The sequence below is a fragment of the Helicoverpa zea genome, chromosome 12 (assembly GCF_022581195.2).
Source record: "Helicoverpa zea isolate HzStark_Cry1AcR chromosome 12, ilHelZeax1.1, whole genome shotgun sequence".
Classification (NCBI taxonomy): Eukaryota; Metazoa; Arthropoda; class Insecta; order Lepidoptera; family Noctuidae; genus Helicoverpa; species Helicoverpa zea.
In genome coordinates, this window is record NC_061463.1 from 9,044,430 (window position 1) to 9,051,533 (window position 7,104).

Consider the following 7,104-nt stretch of genomic DNA (forward strand, 5'->3'; position numbering starts at 1 on the left):
CTGAAAGTCACAGAGATCAATGTCAGCAAAACAGAAACAAATGTGTGTATTGGGTAGGTATTTTATTTACATAATGTAAATAATAAAATGTAAATCATTTTTTTGTAGGTATATGTACCTACGTCAAAAAGTTTTTACAGTAGGTGACTAGGACTCGGAAATAGTGTAACTTCACAACAGTGAAAAAAAAATCGAATCGGTGCAGTAGTTTCGGAGCCTTTATGTTAAATACCTACAAAACAAACAAACCTCCAAGGAAAAATCCTCTTTAAAATATCAAATAGTACTTGTACTAAACTATACTTAAAACATGGTAAATATTTTAAAAAAAGAAAATAAAGTGTCAATAGGGCCCGATTTAGGAATTCAAACCGCCTCGGTAAACTGAATATCAACAGTTGAACTATTAAAATACCTATGATGTATTTTACACTACCTAAGAATTAATAACATTCACAACCTACCTTGGAAAAACAGTCACTTAAAATCACTTTTTATCAAAAAATGTCATTTGTAAATAGGTAATTTTTGTATACTAGCACAACACAACACACGTTACGCACTTATCAAAGACGCTGCTTGAACTATTGTCTCAATACTGTTGCTATGAATGAACGCGGCGAATTTGTGGCGCCGAAATGAGTTCGATCGTCCCGCGGACCAGTGTCAAGGCCAGGGGCCCTACAAACTTCGCGCCATACTACTGGCGCCATAGATGAACGGTGTTGCCAACTTAATGTGGAAAAATTGGTCTAAATAATAACAATATTTCTCAGCACTGTTTTTAGGTAGCTTCTGTAAATTCTTTGTTTTGTGACTGAAGGCTACATCAGTGAAATTGTGGTGTATTGTTACAAGAATGCGATTGTTACAAGATGTGTCCAGTTCCATATATTTTTTTAAGTGTAAGTAGATATACCTTCTTTTATTGCGAAAAGAAAATACTTTTGTCAAAAGCAAACCTATTTTAATGTGGTTGTAGCTGCTATAATTAGGTACTTAAGTACCAAACAGCTTTGGAGTTTTTATCTGTGGAATTATTTTGTAATATTCTACCTCAAAATCCAAAATAAATTACCAAAACGGAGACAATTTCCCTATATTGGTATCACTGACCCAAGCTAACGGAAGATAACAGGCACACCATAAGGCACACTAACACACATCACATCTACTAATCTACTACACTAACACACATCTACACAACACATCTACTTACATTGATGTATGTGCGTGTTTTGAATCTTGAATTTCATTATGTAAAACAATATTATCGAATTATGCTTAGCTCTACATATTCTCCGCATAGTTATAAAGTTACGGTATATTTTGTGTGGTGTGTTGTATGCTTTTTACTTGTTTTAAAGTTATACCTAGGTACCTACCGTGGATATTATAGACCCAATACACAATTATAGAAAAGAGATTCCTTGTTTATTTTCCTACTTAATTTAATATAATAAATAAAAATGACCTAAGTATATGATATCAGAATACAATTACCTAATATCTCAAGGGATAAATATATAAATAAAAACTCAACAACTACCTATGTGTTCGTTTGGCCATTCTATGTGTAGACAAAATGGTACTACTGAGGCCTTGTGGCAGAGTTCGACACACCCTTGGCTGATTCTGATTTTTAGGGTGTGTCCTACCTAGCCATTGGGTAAACATATTTAAACTTATGGGACATTTGCGTGACGTAAGCCAGTTTCAATGCGAAATGTACCTACCTACGGCCACACTGGGACAATTACCTAGGTATATACCTAAGCATCAAGGATAAGAGTTTATTCACATTGGTCAAGGCCGCTTTACTTAGTTACTATGTAAGTAAATTGAGATAAGTTACTCATTATCACTATATAGTATAAAACAAAGTCGCTTTTTCTGTCACCGAATCCCTTTGTACGCTTAAATCTATAAAACTACGCAACCGATTTTCATGCGGGTTTTTTTTAATGGAGTTATTAAAGAGAAAGGTTTCTTTGTGAAATAACATCAATTAGGTAAATAGTGGGGATACTGCTATCCCGTGCTAAGCCGGAGGGTCGCTAGTTTATTATAATACACTCTTTTGTAAAAAAAGCGGGCACCTATGCGAAATCTTGGTTTTAAGGACTTCACGTGTATTTCAAAGGATTTTAATAGCTGTAGAATGTTACTAGCATCAAAAGGGTTAGTCAAGCATGCGTGAGAGTGTATTCTAAATTTAAATTTTGTAGAATTTGCTAAGAAACCGGTTAAACCTTGTTTTGGACTAATTGCTGGTAGAAAGTTTGTGGGCGTTTTGAAAAGTTTTTGACGTGATTTTCAGAAAACTGATAATGCAGTTTTAATTAATGATTAAAGTGCCCTCTTGTTACATCAAGACATTTTTAAAAAACTGTGCGTATTGGATAAAATTTTCACCTGTTCTGGTCTTATGCTGATGATCGATGGCAATGTATAGAGTTTCGGTATTTTTGTGTAAAGCGTTCTGTTGTTTAGAAATTGTACCCTTACGGTCTAAAATATCCCTTTCTCATAAATAAACACAATTTAGAGGAGTATCAGTACCTTTGCCTCCGACAAAAAAAAAAAAATAAAGTTAGCAGAGCCAAATCACAACTCGTCTCCTATCACACTTTGACATTTAAAAAATACAAAATTTTGTGATAAATGTTAAATTAACCATTCGGAAAATTATGAGAAGACTTAAAGCTATCCAAAAAGTCAAATTATTGCCTCGTTGAAGCTCTCGATAACTCCATAGGTGTCGGGTGACTAAACGATGATTTAGCTGAAAAGGATTCATGAATTCAAAATTGTTGGCCCAACGCATATTTCGGAAAAAATGATCAGTTAGCAAATTATTGTTATGATTTAAGCAGGAAAGTGCCGTAGATACCAGAAAACCTCGGAGCAGACAGGTTAATTGAACAAATTGACCGTGGGATGAAATCCCGCTATTTGAACGCTCAGACTCATAGATCTTCAGAGGTTTACGGGGTTTCCCAAGAGGCGAGGTTATTTAAAAATCAGTGACTACGAGACCTTAAGATCTCGTGCTCACAGTCTATGCATTATTTTCTGTATTTTCTAGAATTTCAAGATTTTTCAAGAAGTCAAAGTCTGATAGGAGACGAGTTGTGAACGGCACTGCTAACTTTAAATTGGTTTTGTCGCAGCTCAAGGCACTAATACTCCTCTAAATTGTGTTTATTTATGAGAAAGGGATATTTTAAACCGTAAGGGTACAATATCTAAACAATAGAACGCTTTACACAAAAATACCGAAACTCTATACATTGCCATCGATCACCAGCAAAGAACATTTAGAACAGGTGAAAATTTTATCAAATAAGCATTGTTTTTCAAAAATGTTTTGATGTAACAGAAAGGTACAGTAATCACTAATTAAATCTGCGTTATCAGTTTTCTGAAAATCGCGTCAAAAACTTTTCAAAACGCCCACAAACTTTCTACCAGCAATTAGTCCAAAACAAGGTTTAACCGGTTTCTTAGCAAATTCTACAAAATTTAAATTTAGAATACACTCTCACGCATGCTTGACTAACCCTTTTGATGCTAGTAACATACTACAGCTATTAAAATCCTTTGAAATACACGTGAAGTCCTTAAAACCAAGATTTCGCATAGGTGCCCGCTTTTTTTGCAAAAGAGTTTATGTAGTACAGCATAGCGCTACTGCTGTGCTCTAGGTCTCGGGTTCGATTCCCAGGTTGGGCCGCTATTGCTTTGGGGGTTAGAAAACTTTCACAAAGCAGACCGGAGTCTAGAAGATGGTGATTGATAAACCCGTGCACCAGTCGTGTCGGAATTCCTTCCTGTTGGACTATTAGAAAGAAGGGAGTGGACCTGTGTCTGCGCAAATTATTGTGCAGTTTTATATATCCTGCTGCCTGCACAACTGGCAAATCTCCTTACATGAGAACAGCAGCTCTGGCCGAAAACAGGCTAGGATGCCATTTTTAGGGACCTAATAAATTCAGGGGTAGCAAAAAAAAGAAAACAATTTAGTTTTCAGGCATTATTTGTTTATTATCATAAGTGTATAACATCGACACATTGCCATTAAACATACGATTTACAAATAAAATTCATTTCTATAATATTTACAAAATTCCTCCCATCTTTAAATACACTCCTAGATAAGTATTTTATAATCTTTGCGTTTAAATGAAGGGCTCATAAATAACAAAGGCCGCAGTTTCAATGGAACTCGTTTACAAAGATATGGGTTGATAGCATTTGTGAAAACTGTCGCAAATTAGGTACCGAAAATGTCTACATAGCGCTTTCACACTAGCGAGTTTTCCGTGCGTAGCAAAACTGAGGGCATACTCAACATATTCCAAAGCCAAAATGTCATCTTTCACTATAGAAGTTGAAAATTGTTTGTCATCGAACCGAGCGATTAGGTTTTTCCGACCGGGAAATCTGCTATTGTAAAAGCACTGTTAGAGTAATAGACAATCGTAAGGGATAATAGATATTTAAAATCAGAGTTGTCACGAACTACATAGTCGGGTGCGCATTTGAAACGATATCATTCTATATTACATTTCAAAGTGGTGGGACGATTTTAGACAAATTTTAATAGAGCATTAGATTCAGAAATGATCATTATTATTTCTCTGATTTTAATTGCCGTTGTCCTAACTGGACTCAATCTAGTTACATCAATTCCATAGAAACTGATACTTTGTCTTACTCCAAGCGTGCTCGAGAGCAATAATGAGGTATTACTATGTCAGTAGTACAATATATTTAATTATTTTATAAATCAATTTATCGAAGCCCTGTATAAAACTTTACCTACAGATTAATTCAGAGAAGTGGACAGAGCGAGATTAGTTATGTTTTCTTTATCAAATAATGTTCACTACTAAATAAAGTAAATTCTACAAACTTAATTACATAATATAAAATGTCTGAGTCCGTATATTTTTTTTAAATATCAGTCTAACATTCGTTAAAAATTTACAACTTTCATCTAACGATTAGTTTATATATTTTTTTAATGTTAAGGCTACGGGCTGGCTGTTGGCCGGCACGACGAAACATAAACTCGGTGGTGATGACCGATAAAACTCTGATATTATCTTAATTACAATTAAATCCTTATGACTTTTGTGCAGCATTACCTAATTGATTTCACGTATGTTTTAATTAGAAGTAAATAAGGTTCAATATGAAACATACACACGATCAGACCCATATTTACAATAGATTTATAGTAAAGTGCTTAGATTTTTCGTATCTTAACGGGTCTTCAAGAATTGGAGGAAAAACAAAGAGTTATTTAAACTTGACATTTGACTGCTGTGGATGTACGATAGCCGTCGTGAGTCATGTCATCATGTGTTTTTAATAATTCCTTGATTAAATAAGGATGATAGATAACAAAACGCCAACAGTCATGCCAATTGACGACTGTATTATGGAGATTCTAATATTTTCCTGTGTGATCTCGTTAGTAGTTAGAAGAAATTAATAAATGTTTTACACAAGTTACAATTTTAGTTTCATTTCATAGGCTCAGGTGGAAACTTCTCGAATCTAGACGAAAAGTAAAGGTACGTTCACAGCAGACAATTGTTGCTAGAGAATGATACCGTTCATAGACAACAATAATACAAATAACATCTACCTAAATTATCTACAGTCGCTAAAATTATAGTCTTAATTAATTGGTGTAAAGATCCATCTTAAAACCTACTTAAGTTATTAAAATTGTTGATTGCAGTTACCCTCAACATAGTTCATAAATCACTCTACTTTTAGGATCCTAATCGAATTATCACGCTGTCACCAAGTCTATTCATAATTTCGATAATCCTGTAGTGCCTACTGATACTCGTGGTTCTAGAAAACATACGATAATTAGGGTACAGAGTTGCATCATGGCCGATTTGGTAAGCAGAAGACAACAGTTTTTATTAAAACCTGGGAAAAGTTCCACCAAAGGCCGGTTTTTAGTAAAACTTAATCAAAATGTGAAGTAACTCTGCGAAAGTACATATTGGATAGATAAGAGTTTCAGTAAATCCGAGAAATGTTACTGAAAACATTTGAAGTCGAGAGATTTATTTCATTAAATACGTCATTTACAGGGAAATAGATGAGGACACTTTGTATGGCTACTGTATAAATAAAATTAGGTAAAGTTATTTAACAGATTTTTTGAATTTGAAGAAAACTTGATATTTATTTGACAGTAATACATACAAAGTGTTTCTAGATAGATTTAGGTAAATGCCAAGAAATGCGATACAATAAAATGCGATGTGACAACTGACTAAATAGGAAAAAAGAAATAAACTTATAGGTACAGATAATAAAGACAGAATTAAATTGAATTCACTCACTGATTAGGTACGGTAACAATCATAGACAGCAGAAAAGAGGTGCAGTAAAATAAGTTTACTTATCTAATGTTCAATCTCCATTTACTCTTATTAAGACGTAATATTTAAATTTAATCGCTGAAATAGTCTCATTTTTATACAAAATGTCTTAATCTTAAGATCTTGAGAAGCTGTGTGCATTTGTACAAGTCAATTGACGGTGGAAAATACGAGTCATTCGGGGTGATAAGAGACTTATGGCCATTTCCAATATACCATTTATCCGTTATTTTGCTTATTAGAGATATAATTTGGACGTTAGCATACAAATAAAGTCAAACTTCTATCTCTAATAAGCAAACCAAAACACATCGAATATTGGAAACGACTGTTAGAGAAGGATTTCAAAAAGAGGGCACATTTTCATTCTATTTTCAAAACTAGCCATTAGGTGTAGTTGATATAATCAAGACTTCAATTCTACTAGCCGCTCAAAAAAATCCTCAATTGTCCCAGAGTGTTTTGCTATCCGATCTCTTTATAGCTACATATTAAAAGTAGAGGACCTATGGTTCCGGAACAAACAAGCTTGTTGGGGACACATGTGACTGTCGTGTGGTATACTAAATAACTTTGTGTTAAATGCTCCCTGTATTTTATTGCAAGCTAGTATTGTAACGAAATGTCCGTGTAAGCTTTCAGATCAAAATAATTTTGCTCATGAAAAAGTACAAAATACATTTTCAGT